Raw genomic sequence first — 19,793 nt, 5'->3', positions numbered from 1 at the left:
GGTCTTCATCTGTTCTCACATTTATACTATCAACCATTTTTCTCAATTTCTTGTTGTAGCATTTGTAGGCTTTGCTATTGGTTGAGTAACCCAAGAAGATTCCCTCATCTCTCCTGGAATCAAAAATTCCTAATCCATCAGCATCTCTCTTGGTGAAGTACTTACTTCCAAACACTCTAAATTGCTTGAGTGATGGTTTTCGGTCGTACCATAACTCATAAGGAGTCATTCCACTATTGACTCTTAGTTGTACCCGGTTTAATGTATAGACACAACAATATGAACTTCTTCCTTCCAGTATGTATCCGGTATGCTAGCCTCATTCAACATTGTTCTAGCCATTTCCTTTACTATCCCATTCTTCCTTTCTGCCACACCATTCTGTTGTGGTGTTCTTGCTGCTGAATACTGTCTTCAGATTCAATGTTTCTCACAGTAGTCAATAAACTCATTTGAAGAATATTCTCCACCCTAGTCTGATCTTAAACACTTTAATCGGTGTCCACTGTCATTTTTAACCATCCTTCTAAAAATATTGAATCTTTCAAATGCTTGTGATTTTTCATGCAAAAATGTCACCCAAGTCATCCTTGAAGTAGTCATCAATAAATAGCATGAAGTATCTCTCACTAGTCAGAGCCCTTGTCCTTGTTGGTCCGTGCAAATATGTATGTACTAACTCCAGAGGTCTTGAGGTATTATACTCTTTTGTTTTGCAATTCACTTTGATTTTCTTGCCTCTGATGCATTCATCACAACAAGTACTTGCTGGTTTAGTTATTTGTGGAATATTTCTCACATACCAGTTTTTACTTATCTTCACCAGATTATCAAAATTCACATGACCTAATCTCTGATGCCACAACTAGCTTTCATCAACCTGTCCCATCATGCATTGGGACTCATAGCATTCCTTCAGTTTGTAGACATTTCCATCTATTCTCTCTCCCTCTGCTACAACCTGACTTGTACTCTGCCTTCTTATCTGACAACTGATAGAGTCAGATGTGAACTTGTATCCTTTGCCACACATTTGACTTACACTTAGCAGATTTTGCTTTAGCCCTTCCACATAGTACACATCATGAGCCTTGAGCTTTCCATAAACATTCAATGCACCACGACCCTTAATCTTGATAGAGGAGTTGTCACCAAACCGGACAGAACCACCATTCCAATAATCAAGATTGATGAACTTTTCCTTGTCTCCGGTCATGTGATTCCAAAAACCACTGTCTACTACCCATAGATTCCTTCTTTCAACATGTAGAGCAGTTTGCACAATCAAGCTTGACTCTATCTTGTTCTTCTCCTTCTCTATCCAGACATGTTTCTCTTCTTTCTTCTCTTCTTCTGTCATCTTGTGTTGTAGTTTAGTCTTTATCTTTTGATCCGGTATTGTTTTCTTTTGCTCATTAGTTCTCAACTTATAGTGCCTTCCTATGTGACCAAAATTTTGACACTTGTAACATTTTACATTAGCATTGAAAGATGTATCCAAAAAATTCTTGTAGGACATCTGCACATTTCTCCTACACTCATAACTCTTATGACCAAACTCATTGCAATCATAACATGTAATATTTGTACCTTGTAATGCAAAAAATGAGTTTCTACTCTTAAAACTAGGGTTTACATTCATTTTCCCACAATCTTCCATTCTATGGCTGAACTTATTATATCGGTGACAATAACCATGAAAGTTTGGAACATACCGGTTAGATTATCTTGGTCCTACAAATGACTGCCTCACTAGGAGTCTTCCTTTCATGCTGCTAACTCTAGTGAATCCTTCAAGATTAGCTTGTGCATTTCTCCTTGGATCTGCATATCGATGCATTGAGTATGGCCTCCGGTTCATTGATTGTGTATACCGGTTTGTGTGACGGTTCTTAACAACATCTGCATATGTCTTCTTACTGGTATCTCTGCTTAGTGTGAATGTCTTCTTCTCTTCACCTTCATTTGAAGAAGTAAACTATATCTCCTTACTGGATGTGTCTTTGATATTTGAACTTTGACCCTCTTAAAATCCTAAGCCACTGGTATCTTTATATTGCTTCTGTTTGCTCAACATCTTATCTAAAGCTTCGATACTGCCTTCATATTTGCTTCTCACTTTCATCTGTTCCTTTCTTTTCTCTAATTCCTTCTGGAGCTTGACAATCTCTTCTTCCAGGTTTTGATGCTCCTTCTCCTTTTTACTCAAGTCTATACTAGTAGCTTCACAGATCCTCTTGACCTCCTCCAATTTAAGATTTAGATCTACAATTGTTTACTTGGATTCTTCAAGAGATTCTTCCAACAACTATTGTTCTTCAGCTACAACATTTTTCACCTTCTTTAGATCTCTTATTGTTTTCTTCAGTTCTTCCAATGCACTAATGAGCTCTGCTTCAAGGTCCACTTCTCCTTCTTTCTCTTCTTCTTCTCCTTCTTCAGGTACCAGAACATCTTGAGCCATAAAGAGGTTTGCTCTAACTTCATCTTCATTGCAATAGTCATCTAAGACACTCTCCTCATCTATGGTATAATTTTCATTTGTGTAAAGACTTATCTACTTCTGATTGCCTCTTCTACCATGCTGGTAGAAATTTTTCTTCCTGTCCTTACCATATGATTTGCTACTGCTTGATTGATCATCTTCATTATTATCACCATAGGGACATTTGGTAGCAAAATGTCCAATCTTTCCACAGTTGAAATATTTCAGGGGTAGCTTGCCTTTGTATTTGCCTAAACCCATCTTGAATCTTTTGAAAAAGTTTTCCATGATATCATATGAGTCTTCACTAGTTCCATCATGAGCAGACTCTTCTTTTCTTTTACTTGATGTTTTCAATGGAGCTTCTTTCTTCATAGCCTCAGTACCGCCAGTCCTCATCTCATAAACAGTTAGGGAACCATACAACTCATCCATTGTAAAGACTTTTAGATATTTTGCTTCTTCTATTGCAGAAACCTTTGTATCATACTTAGATGTGAGAGATATAAGTACTTTCTTCACTACCACCTCATATTTTATATCTTCACCAAGCCCTCTAATGGTGTTTGTTGTTTCATCAATCCTTTGGAGATAGTCAGCAATCTTCTCTCCCTCTCTCATTTTCAAACCCTCAAGCTATGCTCTCAATGTTTGTAAATTGGCTTCCTTGACTTTAGCATTGCCTTCAAATATATTCTCCAACTTATCCCAAGTTTCTTTGGTAGATGAGTAGTGCATGACCTTAACAAACTCATTGTTAGATAACCCACTAAGAATGGTTTTTTTAGCTTTATCATTGTTCTCATATTCATTCTTAGCATCTGGATCAGTAGGAGGATTATTAGGGATTGTATACCCATTGACAATTGACATCCATACATCACAACCTAGAGAAGACAAATAGGTTTCCATTCTTCTACTCCAAAAGACATATTTGACACCATCAAACATAGGGGCTTTTGAAGAGGCTGATTCATTTCTTGGCATTATGAACACTTGAAAGGATCTACCCAAGCTGGAGAATGCTTTGACACAACAAGGTACCTAGGATCTTATACCAATTGTTGGACACAATGAATCACTAAGAGGGGGGTGAATCAGTGATTTAAACACTTTTTCTCAAACAGGGATATACCGGTACAATATAAAACAAATAGAGTGTTGACCGGTAGACCAAACAATGTAAACTAAGTGTGTGAAAGGATTTACTATAACATCAATATAACTCATACACAAGAATGCATCACATAACACCAGATATACGAGGAAGACCCAATATGGGAAAAACCTCAGTGAGAATAGCTAGTGGAGATCTTCTGCTCCAATCCAGCCTCACAATGTAAATGATCTGATTACAATTTTAGGGCACCAACCCAAGGAGCACCAACCCCTGATTTATGAGCACTAACTCAAAGGAGCACCAACCCATAATTTATGACCACCGACTCAAAGGAGCACCAACCCCTAAACAATTTAGAGGCTATAACCTAAAGGAGCTACAACCCCTGCACTAAGCACCTACTCAGTGAAAACAATAGGATGATTTAAATAAAAAAATAACTTCCCGATTGCAAATGAAGTTTTGTAACCCTTCAATATACTGCTCTACTGGTTTCAATCTTATCGGTCTGTGAAATGTCCACACTCACTACAACACTGCCTTTTTGTTGGTTCTTTCTCTATCAAAAAACTTCCCTTCCTTTGTTTGCTAGATTCACCTCACACCTGCTCACACTCTGATAGATTTTGTCTCTATCGGTTATTCTCTATCAGTTCACACCTTACCAATTTCTCCTTCAACACACAATCACTAGAGATTTTCTTTTTTGTTTACTTAAACAATCTTTTTTCTCTATCTTTCATACACCAGCATGATCACATACAATTTTGTAGCAGCAGTCTCAACGATTTAGACTTGTATATTTAAAAATAAGTTTTCTCGCCAAAAGCAAATTCAAACATCAGGCGGTTAGGTTTTCTTTCCTTTGACCAAATTTGCATCAAATCTTCTTTGATCTGCCTTGGATCATTCACCTACTTTGAGGAGAAGTATCTGAACATGTTTTTATTCATCCGATGCATGTTTTCTAAAAATAGCAAACCTTACCTTGCTTTACGACCTTGATCTTTAGCAACTTCATTTCATCTAGCTGTCTCTGACTGGAGGTCAATCTCCAATCAAATTTCATGCTTTGATCACCATGCCAACAACTACTTGATCATTATCTGTCGTCCATTCAACCTCAAGCCGCAACAGTTAGATAGAATCCCGTGATTTTTAGATTTATCATTTAATGACCACCAATTGCACGAACAACCATGTCGATGAATATTTTATCAGCCTCTGCATGTTTGCCACCTCAACTCCCCATGGAACACATTGACATACTTTCAACTCACCGACAAAGAGTTAGTTCTACCCTGAACATCCCTGCCAGTACAAACCCTTCTACCAATACAGACCTTTATCAGTATGCCAAACACACAAGACAACCACTATTATCGACATTACACAATACTGACAGCTCATCTAGCCTTTCAGTATGTCTTCATACCATTCGTTCAGTTCAGCTCAATGGGTGTTGTTGTGATTCATCTAACATTCCACCTCTTCATCACAAACAAACAACCAACCTTCATACTGGTTTATGCCTTACCGATTAATACTCAGGCATGCCAACTCACTCCTGCATCTCACCTTATACCGGTGATATCATCTGTTAACACATCATTATACTTCTGTTCTTTATGTCAGTTCAATCTTCTTCATACCGGGTTGACACACCCTATCGGTAGCCTGGAATACCAGTTAACATCAATGATAATTAAAGAAAATTTGTAATGTAGTCATTAATGAACCTTGATCTCAATACCATAATTAAGCAACCTTAATCAAGTTATTGACATGTTCTTGACTTTTTTCTTTTATGACTAAAATATAAGGTGATAAATTTTAATCAATCTACTCAATATATAGTCTTACTTTACATTTGTATAACTTGTAGTTATGAAAAATTCTATAATTATAGATGTTCTTGATATCAACTTGTTTGAAGATGGCCTATATCTCAATCATTATGCTACTTTAAGAATTGAAAGTTTAATTTAGTTGTCATCCTATTTAATATATTACTATAGTTTTTTTGTCACTTTGAGTAAATATTTTATTTATAAATTCATCTATGGAACTATATGCCTAGGAATTATCCCTGTTTGCTTGAACTACATTTTTAAATTTAAAAATGATATCTAATTTTTAAAAAAATTTAACATTATTGGTCTATGCTTTAAGAGCAGTATGCTTTTTGTCAAGGATTTTCTTTCTTATCTATGACATACAGCGCAAATTCATTGAAGGCTTTGACAAATCCTACTTTTTGAAATTCCTCTCACCAGTGCCATCTTTTGTATTGTTGTCTTCATAACTAATTGGATGGATATATATATATATATATATATATATATATATATATATATATATAATATATTTAGAAAAGTAGAAAAAATAATATAATTAAACTATATTAAAAATTTACTAAAAATATAATTAAAATTTATTAAATAAATTATATAAATAAGAAACTAAATATATTAAAAATATAAATAAAATTTATTTAAACCCCTTACCTTCCCTACAGCTTCGCGATGCAAAGGGGGCCCATGTCCTATTTCTCGAGGGCCCCCACTGGCCCGTGAACAATTGGACAGGGGGCCCCTTTGCACTGCAGGGCTATGGGAGGATGGTTTTTCCCAAAAGAGGCATACATATGTGCCAATCCCTTATTTTTTTCATTTCTAAGGTTAGGGATGGTGTAAGTATGTGTACTAGATCTGCAAGGACTATCAAAATTCGTATACACGGGGGGCATGTGCTAAGCATGTATATGAAGGAGGCATAGACATAAGGGGCATAAACATGGCAGACATTTTACATTGCTACATAGCTAGTGCCACAAACTAGAGGCAATCTTGGTACACCCAAATTTGTAGACCTCAAAATTTCTAAAAATAGTTGGGCCCTTACTCCTTTATCTACTTTTCATCGTGTTATCCCCATCAGTAATAAAAAATCTAAGATAAATCATAATAGGTTTCTCTTAATGAAAGTGTGCATACGTGTTGTCCTCTTCACCTCCCATGGACCTATCAATATGCTTGAAACTATGAAAAAATCTAAGAAAATTATAACTGTGAAATATTTTGGGGTCATTTCTTTATATTTGCACTAGTTGTTCTAGACTTTCGTTATTTTAAGGTTCCTCTTACCTAAGTACGATTTCATTTGTGCCCTTAAAATTTTAATCCTTTTCTTTAAGCCCTTTATCTACTATAAGTTTTGTCATCCCTTTTCTTGAGTACCTACCTATTTCTTTGTATCATTGATCCTTGATCCCTAAAATTGGGAATCTTTTGCCCTTGATGTCTAATATTTATGATACAAAATTGAATTTATTCTTTACCTTGTTCCTACCATTTAATTCACCAATTAAAAGCAAAAGAGATGTTTTCATGTTTAACTTTATTGAGTTTCAGACGTCTCCATTCTAGCATCCCTTTCAGTCATTCACAACTCTTTCCTTTATCCTTTATAGTACTTCACACTTTAAATTCTTTTGGTACCTTTTTCATGACCCCCTTAATATTTGGAACACTAACTCCTATCCCTTTTTATTATGTATATTTTTAGAGTCATTGTTTGGACATTCTACTTACCTAGGTACCTATTTTGAGGTATCCCTAAAACTTGATCCCTAACATTTTTTACTGTGTTATTCCTTGGGGTTAAAGTTCTAAGGAATGTTCTTATTTAGGTAACTAGCATATCACATTCCCACACTTTATCTTAATTTATTAGTAGGAGTCATGATGTTTCCCTAATGCCCATTTTGTCACTACTTTACTTCTCTCTTCCATACGTAGGTCAACCCTAAAAGTTGTCATTAATCCTTGGCTCCAATTTCTCTCAATGATATAGTACTCACACTACCTAGTTGAATGATCCTTATTTTAATTTATAGTCCACACTTAATCCCCATTTCTTCCTTGTCCCAACCCTCTCTTGGTCTCAATGCATGTCTCCTTCTTGTTTCTTACCCACTTCCTTTCTTCCAAATTTATTCATCCTTACATAAAAAATTTAGTGATCCTCTAAATTGTTACCTAAATTAACACCTATTGTAAATTTATGTTGTCTTGTAGTAATGAGCTATATGCAATGAATGTTACAATTTTTTTTTTTAAGTGGGTGTAAATATTAGACAATCATGAATACAAACAAGCATGTGTACATGATATACTTTTGGTGATTATGGCCCCAAATGTGAGTGTAAATTTAATGAAAATAATGATTATCAGATTTAGTGGAAATCTAGGGGAAATACAAATAGATTAGTATTCTAAAATAGGATAGATGTAGAAATATAAGGACAGAAAACAGGTAAATTTTAGACAAGAGAAAAATTTAATGAAACTAGCTATTTGATTAAAATTTACCAAATACTGGGTAAGCCTTGGGAATTTGAGGAAGCCCATTAGATGTAGGAGGAATGGGGGAAATATGAGATAGATTTTGGGAGGATAGAAGGTTAATGAGGAATGCGAAGAGATGGATATTGATGATGGTTAGGGAGGGGATGAGAAAGAGGATGTATAATTATGACTAGGGATGCAAGAGTTTGAGTTAAAGACATATCATTGGAGAGTGATTAGGCTCGTGTAGTCTAAGACCAATGGGAACTGAAGAGAGTTAGGATCTAGGAAGAGTGTGATGGGAACTGAAGAGAGTTAGGATCTAGGAAGAATGTGATAGGCTCTAGGGAGAGTTGTATATTCAAAGAGTGAGGATGGGTGGCCTCTAGATAAAGATGGATATTGTTAGGAATGACCAAGATGAGGCTCGAGAATAGGTATGAGGAGGGGGAGGTATGTAGGACCAACAAATAACCAAGTAGGATGGACTAGCTATTTACTTATAGTGTTTCAATAAATATTTGTAACAAATTTGAGTGGATAGAGACTACGATTGAATAATAACTCGGGTATAGAAGTTGCCACCTATGGTAATAGAGATAGGTAGACTATTAAATTGAATGTCAATAATAATGTAGGAGTAAACGTACTATTAATAGATTATACAAGTAGACAACTTCTCTCAATCAAAGCATAGAATAATTTAGGACTAAACAGCTACGTGATCTATAATATTTAGGAGGGAATGTTCTATGTATATGGGATAAACTTCTTTGTAGCCTAAAGGGATAGGTGAGAATGCTAGTTAGAGTTATGTACTCTATTTTTTATCACATTATTTTGTATACAAATACTAGCTCTTGGTAGTGATTCCACACTTTAAAATATGACATATTGTACCATAATATATTTTTGACAAATTATTTATGAGATGAACATGATTTTTGTGGTGATTTATATGTTGTGATGTTTAATAGAGATATAATAACATAATGTTATCATTTGTGGTTTATATGATTATATCTAATGCATGGAAAATAGATGATGTGATGGTGGTATACTATTTATGATTTTATTATAATGTAATGATATTGGTAATGGTGTGATTATGATGATATGGTTTATGATGATTATGATAATGTACATGATTATGCTATGAATATGACTATGATGATGTGAATACATTACAAAAATAATTATATAATTATTTGATTATGTTTTAGATATAATTATATGTTGATATAAGTATTCTATGGATATGATTCAATGAGGATTTGATTAACTCTATATGTATGTAAGCTATGTACTATTTACATGTATGTGGAGTTTGATATTAGTAGCTCTGATACATTGAAATTAATAAATTTAGCTTCATCGTACAATATGAGAGGAGTGATAAGTTATGGGATGATAGGAATATAAATGTAAGGATGGCCTAGATTACAAGGGTAATTACACTCTGATTATATAAATAGTGGGCCACTAGTCGATAATTAAACGAGATGAGATTATAGATATAGCAATAGGATAAGTCGTGAGAGAAATTATGTTTTGATTAAATTATAGAGACGTTTCCTTTCATTTGATCTATCTCCTTTCATCTTTTCCTTATTTTGTCCATTTGATTATCTAGATTCACAATATCATCATGCCATTTTTTTAATCCAATATCCTATTCCTACTATTATATGAAACATTTGGTGAACTTCATTTCTACTCACTTAAAAGACCAAGATAAACAAGGTAAATGATAACTGTTTATTGAATGTTTTGTGTCGAATCATCTTCTTTATTTATCTTCTCTTCACCTTCCAAATATTATCACTAAAATTTATTTTGTAATAGAATTATTTTTCTTCAAGATATTGTAGGCATTCTTATACAATATCTCAATTTTATATATACACCATCCGAGGAAGGACACCCTAATAATGTAATTAGAAATTTCTTTGAACAATTCAATTTGACTGGTGTACAGCCTACAATGTGAAATTATGCGGTGTATGAGTTCAAAGTACTTAGCATCTCTTAGGAATATTGTCCTCTGGGAAAATTCTATGAAGGGAGCATAGACAAGACTGGTTTTCAATTTCGAAAAGTCGGTGAGTAGCTTTGTAGTTTGTCTTACTTCTCGAGAAATAACTTTTCACAAAAATGATTGTTAACGTGTAGGAAAATCAATTTAATGACACGAAGAAGAATTAGTTCAAAGAAAACATGCTACGTGTACACTGTCTAAGTACAAAATGAGTATTTCGAAGAAATAGATTTGTACAAGAGGCCCACATGAACTACAATGAGATTGTTTCTACAATTTGAATTGAATAAAATTGAAAGGTGGATTTTATTTGCACCACTATAACTATAAGAGAACATGAAACCATTTGCAAAATAAGTTTTATGGAGCTTAGTATTGAAGATAAATAGTTGTAGAATCAGATTTATCATATGTAATAAAATCAAATACATTTAATATTAAATTTATGTGGTCCATCAATTTGGACATCTATAAGAAAAGCAGGGGAAATCTCTTTTATTACTTTTGTTATCTAGTTACATGTACAACAACTCATATACATCAGCTTTGATACAATGACTATTTACATTATTCACAATGTTTATTTTATTTTGGATACTTCTCAAAAGAATGTCAATAGACTTTAGATAGAGGGAAACAAATAAAAGAAATTGAATAGTTTGTAGCTATTGGATTTCATTATCCAACAATCTCTCACTTGAAGTCTAACCAAAGCTACAAAGAAAGTCACTTAGAGATATTCCCCCACTTTTTCACCTTTTTCCATACTTTTTTGGGTTGTGGGACAATGAAAGGATGAGGTCTTCCTTAGATGTTCACCCTAGTAGACTTTTTAGTTCGTGTTCACATGGAGTAGAGCTTCTAGTCATAAATGGCCTCAAAGGGGAATTGATGATGTTGCCTACCTCCCATTACTTTCCTAGTGGGAAAGTCACCATACAATTGTTTATGTTTAATTATTGATCTACCTTTAATATCCCATATGCCACCTATGTATGTATATATGGAATTCAAAGTATGACTATATTTATTCATTTGATGTCCATATAAATAAATAATGGAATAATTCCTTATGAATTCATAAAATGACTAATAAATGTAAACTCTAATAGAAAAAGTGTTAGAAAATATGCCCCCAAAATGAATATAAATTTTATTATATTTTGTGTAATCTTGAAGCCCAAACCAACTCTTAATAACTGACAATACTTTAATATTTTATTTTAAAAAAAGATATCCAAAACAAAAAAATGAAATGTACCACTACAATATATATATATATATATATATATATATATATAGAGAGAGAGAGAGAGAGAGAGAGAGAGAGAGAGAGAGAGAGAGAGAGAGAGAGAGAGGTTTTGACATTCTAGTGAAAGTTAGGCCCAAAAGAAATGATGTAAATGTGGGCTTGAGAGGAAATTTCTTAGTAAATACATGTTGGAGAAAATAATTCTTACATCAGGGCTAATTTCTTAGAAAATCTTTCCAACACATACTTGAACTAAACAATCTAACTTCATATCTCAAGGTTATGATGATAATAAAAAAAAATACCCCTTTAAAAGAGCATGTATATAAATTCTAAACCAATATATATGTTTGTAAATACTCTAATCTAAAGTTCCAATATAGTTTTTGTTTGTTGGGGAAATTATTAAACATCTATTGTGCCTCTTTTGTATTTACTTTATGTTATAAACTATGATCAACAATTTCGTAATACCTTAGTTTTTGACATCATAATTTTAAGTGTGTGTCCCTCCAAAAAAAAATAAATTCGTAGGATTCTTGCTTCATGCATGTGCTTTTTTTCTACACCCTTTTTGGTTTCTTATATATCATATTGGATGTAATATTACATTATACATTTATTGAACATTTACATTCCACACTTTAGTTAATCTACTCATACCTCACCTTTGTTAAAAGTAGGTGGATATTATCACATGGTTATGTTGATATCGTACACCTCATAATCAGATGTGTCGATGGGATGATCAATTAGCTACCCAAGATGACCTAAGGACATGTGATGGCACATAGTACAAGTATGTGGCACACAAATATGTGGATGCGAGGAGGATGTGTTAGCACTACACGATCTACAGGTAGCATCACCCTCATGTATTTGGGCTAGTGCGATATCTTGAGAAACCAAAAGGCCACTCAAAGAGTGAATAGCTGATATAGTTTGTGACATTGGCTCAACAATAATATCTGGATGTTGTACTGGAGGTGGGTGAACAATGCGAAGAGGGGGAATATATGGACCCTGTACTACTCAAATTGCCCCAAGTATATCCTGGGGTATACCTCCCCCCACGACTTGGAAATGTTTGATGTTAAAGAAGTTGACATGCTTTCCTGTAAAAAACTTGGCATATAATTTCTTGATGAATTAAAATGGCACATTGAGATTGTTGTTGGGTGTTCTATCAAAACCATCCACCAAGGATTTGAAAAGTTATCTTTCATAACATCATTTTGACACCAATTGATGGAAATTTTTGGGTTTTTCACATCTATGGGCTACTTGGTGTGGGGATTAACAAATAGGGTAGAAATTTTGGCTTTAGTTATCTTGAGGTTCTTCACCTCATCATAGGAAAAGCCATTTTCATATTGTTCCCTCATGGCCTCTTGCCACAAAAAAATGACATTGTGCTCAATGGTGATGGTTTCTACATTGGAGATTATTGCATTTAGTATATCTAACATGGCAAATAGATGAGGGATTATTTTATAGACATCAAAAATGCCCCTCAATTGTTCCAAATTTTGACCAATGAACTCATGAATTAAATGGGGGTTTGGTAGAAAAGGGTTTGGTGGTTGTAATGGTTGTGGATTCTTATTGTTATAAGCCATTTTACTTGATTAAATTTAAAAACTTAGATTTAATTAATATATTTCAAAGAACATAGTGTATTTGAAATAAAAAAACCTAATTTATAACTAAAAAATTAAAAAACAAATAAAAAAATGCAAATGAATGATAAAAAAGACAAGGGAATTGAAAAACATTCATACTTGATGTTTGGATTTGATGAAAAATTGCTTGAGGAGTTAGATATCAGCTCAAATCAGATATCAGATTGCTCTAAAATGCCAAACTCGTGGGTATAAATGACCCATGGATGGCCATAGTCTGGATATTTAAAATACTCATAGGTATCGAATATGTGATACCTTTTTAAATATTTTCCATTACCTATTAATAAGATATATTATTAATATATAATAAGATATATTATTAATATATAATAATATATATTATCATATATTAATTATATGTATTATTAATATATATTAATGATATATATTATTAACATATATTATAATATATTATATATATAAATAATATATTAAATATATTATACAATGTAGTATTGATATATAATATATTATATAATATAGATCATATATTATATATTATATATTATATATTATATATTATATATTATTGCTAATATCAAATATCTTATACTATTGGATATTTGATATTATTTGATATCCATTATGCTTAACCTTTCACCATGGCTACATGTACTGACATCCAAGGCAAGCAAAAAGTCAAAATAGATTTTTTGCATCTGGGCAAATGGAAAAGGCATTTTTTTCATATCACCACTTTTTGGCCCGTCATGAACCTACATAGACCCCTATACCTTAGGTTTTGTCTCCTTCTTCTTCACTTCCTTCTTCTTCTCTATAGAGGTCTCTATCGGAGAGACCTAAGCCCTTTTCTTTCTAGATAGAGGCATTTAATCCTCTTCTTATTCTTCCTTCACCTTATTCTTTTAAGGCCTTGTATAGATATAAAATTATTCTTCCTAGACCTCTTCATCAGAACTACTACCTTTTGTTAGACATTGTTGCTGCTAGGATATATTGTTGCCATTGATGTCAACATATTCCTGCTCCAGTGATTAAAGATTGGCTTATTGGGATCATGGTTTGGTGTATGGAGTATTTATAGTACCACTATATTCTTTTGTATTGGTTTTTCTGATCTAGGAAGCTTAATTGATCATATCATATGGTCCAATTTTGCAGTTTGTTTTTATGATCAGTGCTTTGCAGAGTTCGGTATTTCCTCTGGTATATTCCAGTGTGATCATATCTTGAGCTGAGTCTTTGGGAGACTGTTAGAGATGGTCTTGTGTATCTGTATTTTAGATGGTTCATGATTTGGTGCTCTAAAAGCTATCTTTCTTCATGATATTTGATGATGATTGAGTGTTCTTGAGTTTTAGATATTGATCGATGAAGATTTGATAAGTGGTGTTGGTGCAACTGTTTCTAATGATTATAACGTTCTTTCGGGTGTTTCCTAATTATGTCCTATTTTTTTTTATGATCCACATTGATCATTGTGTGAAGTTGTTGGTCATTTTACTGAACCGGTGTTGTTCTTCATGTTATGTAGTTTTCTTGGTCGTGTAGCATGTTGCAGTTGATTTTGGCATGATTTTCGGTGGTGTTACTTGTTTGGAGATTTGAATTAGGTCCATGCTATGTCATGTATATCACTATATTGTTCCAATGGTCGATCTTTGTATCGTGTGATGTAATTTTGTAATTATGAGTTGAGGGTTTAGCTGACCTTGTTGTCAAGGTTGATGAATTGTATAAATAGGTGGTATTGTTATGCAATTTATGTATCAAGGTCGTGTCTACATTATCAGATAGTAGTGTATGTGGTAAAAAGTGATTCATCCTTCGACATTGTATTTGAGCAAAGATTGGTGTTGCCAAGCAGACAATTCTGCTTAACCAGAACTATCATCGGGAATTTGGAGATGCTACTATTGCAGTCCAACTCTTCTGGATTGTAGTCTAAATCTTATTGTAAGTTAGAGAGACTTCCTTGAGGGTTGTCTCCTTCTGGGTCATTATCTTTTGAGAAATGAGCTCTAGGAAGTGTGCTTGAATGCATCTACATTCCCTATTGTATTTGAAGAAGTTGAGAAAATACAACTTTAGAGATCCCAAGAACACCTGTTAGCAAAATACTTGTCTAAAGAGAACATTGGAGTTAAAAACACAAGAATGGATCTGAAGAAGAATATTATCATTCAGAGGGAATCAATTAATGAAAAAGTACAATACAATCCTTATAAAATGATATAAGCAACCCTTAAGGTGTGCAACCCTAAAGAAACCCTAAAGGGATAATGTGTATTTAATAATTAGAATAATTATTAAATACCTACAATATTATTAAATGCCTAAGGTTAGCTTAAGCATAGAGTATATTAGACTAATAATTAAATAAATAATTGACAGCTAAAAACACCATAAAAAAATGCAAAATAAAAAAATCAAACCTCCAAATCTGGATAGAGCTCGGAAAGAGCTTTGCAGCGTTATAAGGTTTTTTGATGCAAATTTTTTGACACATTTGCAAGTACAACCATACGGATTTTTGTGCCTCGTAAAACATGCCAATGAAAAAATCATGGCCCAGATGCCCTTGTCACCAAAATAGGTCGAATTATACATCAAAATGACTGGAAATGCCCTTTGGAAGCCAACGATGCGGTCTTTTTTCGGCCCAAACTGCTCTAAATTTTAAAAAAATATTTTTCAAATGAATTTCTTGAAATTTGTGAAAAAAAAGGCAAAAACCCTAAAAAAATGTGTAGAACCCAAATTTGTCAAAATTTGACAAATTTAATATGGAAAGGGGGGTTTTGGGGCATTTTGAGCTCAATGACGAGGTCCGTTTGAGCCCAAAAGGATTAGAAATAAAATAGCTACCCTAGATCCAATTAAAAAGATTTGAAAAAATTGAAACCCTAACCTCCAAAAATCTTCTGAAAAATTCAAAAACAAGTAGCAGTAGATGTAGCCTCTGATACCATGAAGAAGTTTAGAAAATGCAACTTCAGAGATCCCAAGAACACCTGTTAGCAAAATACCTATCACAAGAGAAGATCGGAGGCAAAAACACAATAATAGCTTTGAAGAAGAAGATTATCATTCAAATAGGGAATCAATTAATGGAAAAGTACAATACAATCCTTATAAAAGGATATTAGGAGCCCCAAAGGTGTGCAACCCTAAAGAAACCCTAAAGGGATAATGTGTATTTAATAATTAGAATAATTATTAAATACCTACAATATTATTAAATGCCTAAGTTTAGCATAAGCGTAGAGTATAACAAACTAATAATTAAATAGATAATTATTAGATAATACAAGATAACTCTAACAGTAATATTAACACATACTAGTGCAAAATATCATCTTATTGTGGGTAGGTTCCTACCATGATTTTTCCCTTAACCGAGTTTTCCATATCAAAATCTTGGTGTTATGTGTTGTGTTGTCAATTTTTTTATCTTTGTTATTGCTGCAGTTTATTAGATCTACATTTGTGGTTAAGTTTGTAGATTTGGTGAAAACTGGTTCACCCCCTCTCAGTTTTCCTTCATTGTTGTTGCCAACAAATGGTATTAGAGCTCGATCCTCTGGAAGAAGCTTAACCACTTGGGGAGATCTGAGATGGAAAATGGAACTAGAAGTGTTATCTTTAAGAAGGAGAGTCTGAGATTTCATGGAAGTAACTATGCTATATGGAAGAACTGGATGAAAGTGCACTTGAGAGGTCTTGGAGAAGATTACTGGAAGATTACCAAGAATGCCTATTCTGCTCCTCTGAATGGACCAATTACTGCTGATGAGATCAAAGAAGCTGAATATAACTTTAGAGTGAAGGAAGCATGCTGAGTGTCCTAACTAATTTAGAGATGACAAATGTAATGGGACTTCAGATCACACGTGAGATTTGGGAGAAGCTTGAAACCCTGTATGAAGGAGATAAACAAGTGAAAGTTGCTAAGTTGTAGAGTTTGAAAGGAAAATATGAGATTCTAAAGAAGGGAGAAGATGGGAATATAAATACCTTTACGGTTAAGGTGAATGATCTTGTCCTAGGTATCAGATGTGTCAGTGGAACCCTTGAAGAAGATGAAATTGTTGCTAAGGTGTTGAGATCTTTGCATCCTTATAAACATAAGGTAGCTGCTATTGATGAAATCTAGAGTGTGACTATAGTAACAAGATATATGTTGGTTGGAATGATTATTGTATTTGAGTTGAGAAAATTTTGTGAATCACATGGAAAGTTTGAGACAACATTTAGAGAATCTATATTTGGAAAGAAGAAGTATGATCCTGAAGAATGCAGAATATCCAGATATGAAAGAGAAAGGAGAGAGATGGAAGAGCAAGAAAGACAACTGGATGAGCTTGAAGGATTAACTTCTCAAAGATTTCCTAAGGGAGTTGGTAAGTATGATGGACAATTGCCCTTGAAATGTTTCTCTTCCAGTAAGGTAGGACATTTTTCTTCTAGGTGCTCGGAGAGAATGGCTAAGTATGATACGCATCATAAATTTGATAAGCATGATAGTACTGATAGATATGAGAAGCATGAGAAGTATGATAAGCCTTACAAGTCTAATTGGAAGTATAAACATCAAAAGAACTACTATTATGCTACTGATGAAGGTGTTATAAATGAAGAATCAGAAGGAGATGAATTTGTGCTTCTTGCCATTAAAGAAGATGAACCGATACCTATTGATTCCACTACCTGCACTATTGAGGCAAAAAAATTAGCTTCTAAAGTTGAAGAAAAAGATGAATAGGAGATTGACATTAGTTATTCACGTCATATACTACTGATAAAAGAAAATTTGTGAGTATGGAAAGGTATAATGATGGAATAGTGAGATTTGGAGATGAGAAAGCTTGTGTGATCCATGGTAGAGGTTCTATTTCCTTTGATGGTAAGCATAATATTGATGATGTTCTGTATGTTGAAGGTTTGAAGCATAATCTTTTGAGTGTTGGGTAGATGGTTGATAAAGGTTATAATGTACAATTCAAGAATAGTAAATGCAAGATCCTAAATGCCTCTGGTATAGAGATTGCATCTAGAAGTAAGATTGAAGGTAATATTTTTTATTTGAATGGTGGTGAGAAAAGTTGCTCAATTTCTCAGATTGATGAAAGTTAGTTGTGGCATAGGAGAATTTGTCATGTTAATTTTGATTCAATGATTAAGATCATTTCTACATAAGCTGTTGGAGATCTGCTTAAGATTATTAAGCCTACAAATTCGGTATGTAAGGAATGTCAATTGGGTAAGAAAACAAGAATTTCTTTCAAGAGAAAATAGTTTACATCTAATGGATTGCTAGATATTGTGCATATTGAACTATGTGGACCTACACATGTTAGAAGTGTATAGGGAGATAGATATTTTATGTTGCTAATTGATGATTATTCCTAGATGATGTGGGTTGTCTTTTTGAATGCGAAATCTGAAGCATTGGACAAGTTCAAGATATTCAAAGAAAAGGTTGAGACTGACTCGGGATTGAAGGTGAAATCTCTAAGATTTGATAGAGAACGTGAATTTTGTTTTGGTGAGTTTGATTCATTATTTAAGAAGCATGGGATTAGAAGACAATTATCTACTCCTAGAACCCATCAGCAGAATGGAGCTGCTGAAAGGAAGAACATGATTGTCTTGGATGCTGCAAGGACTATGTTGATTGAAGGAAATGTTCCAAAGATCTATTGGAGAGAAGATATTAGCATTGTTGTTTACACATTCAACCAAGTTTATATTAAAGGTGATACCGGTGAGATTCCTTATGAGCTATGGTTTGGTTGTGTTCTTACTATGAGATATTTCAGAATATTTGGTAGCAAATGTTATATAAGAGAGATGACAACATAGGAAAGTTTGATGCAAGAAGTGATGAAGGAATTTTCTTGGGATATTCAACAAAGAGAAAATCCTACCAGTACTACAATCAGAGACTGAGAAAGATAGTGGAAAGTACAAATGCGAAGGTGGATGAGAACCTTGGAAAAGAAATTAGAGCTTGCAGATATGATGGCGCTCAACACATTGTTTTGAATCCTATTCAAATTGAAGAATTGAAGCAACTTTCCCTTACTTTGATGCTAAATGTTTTTGTTGATACCATCATCAACCTGGTCATGATACTGAAAAGTGTTTTTCATTAAGTAGTAAGATTCAAGAATTGATTGATAACAATACCATATTTATGGATAGTCTGAATGATAAAGGAAACAAATCCATAGTGCCTAATCAAAACCTTTATATTTTTGTTGATTCTTCACCATCCCATTCCACTAATGTGATTGAGACTGATCATGTTGCTTTCTCTCCCAATGATGTGAGAATTCAATCTAATAATGTGGTCAACCTTGTAGATCAACAAGAACCTCCTAAGGAGTTGTGCGTAACTTTTGATCATAGTGAGACCCTTAAAGCACCTGATGGCCCATTATACATAAGTGCAAAAAGAAAAGCCATACTTTCTAGAGGAGTTCTTATTGATCTTTCTTGTACGGTTAATGTGACAACTAAAGAATTTCTTTATAGTTTGCAATTGCATAAAGTGATATATGATGATACTAGTGTGATAGTTAAAGATTTTGATTGCTTCTATTGTCCTACTATTGGTTCTATAACACTTCCTATTGATGTTGGCGCTAAATGCTTAGATGTTCAATCTGCTATCATTCCTACATTCGATGAATTTCATGTGAAGGTGGGACATCCTTGGCTCTCTTCCATGAAAGTGATCGCTTCCACAGTTCATAATTGTTTGAAATTTCCTTATAATGGTGAAATTTCCTCATAATGGTGAATTCATCCTTCACTAAAAGAAGAGACGAAGCCTATACTTGATGAACCTAAACTTCCTCAACCTTAAGCCAAAACTAGATAAAACCATTGTGCAAG

Source organism: Cryptomeria japonica, chromosome 7 (assembly GCF_030272615.1).
Source record: "Cryptomeria japonica chromosome 7, Sugi_1.0, whole genome shotgun sequence".
In the NCBI taxonomy this organism is placed as follows: Eukaryota; Viridiplantae; Streptophyta; class Pinopsida; order Cupressales; family Cupressaceae; genus Cryptomeria; species Cryptomeria japonica.
The sequence above is the reverse complement of the archived record's forward strand: the minus strand, read 5'-3'. Positions refer to the sequence as shown.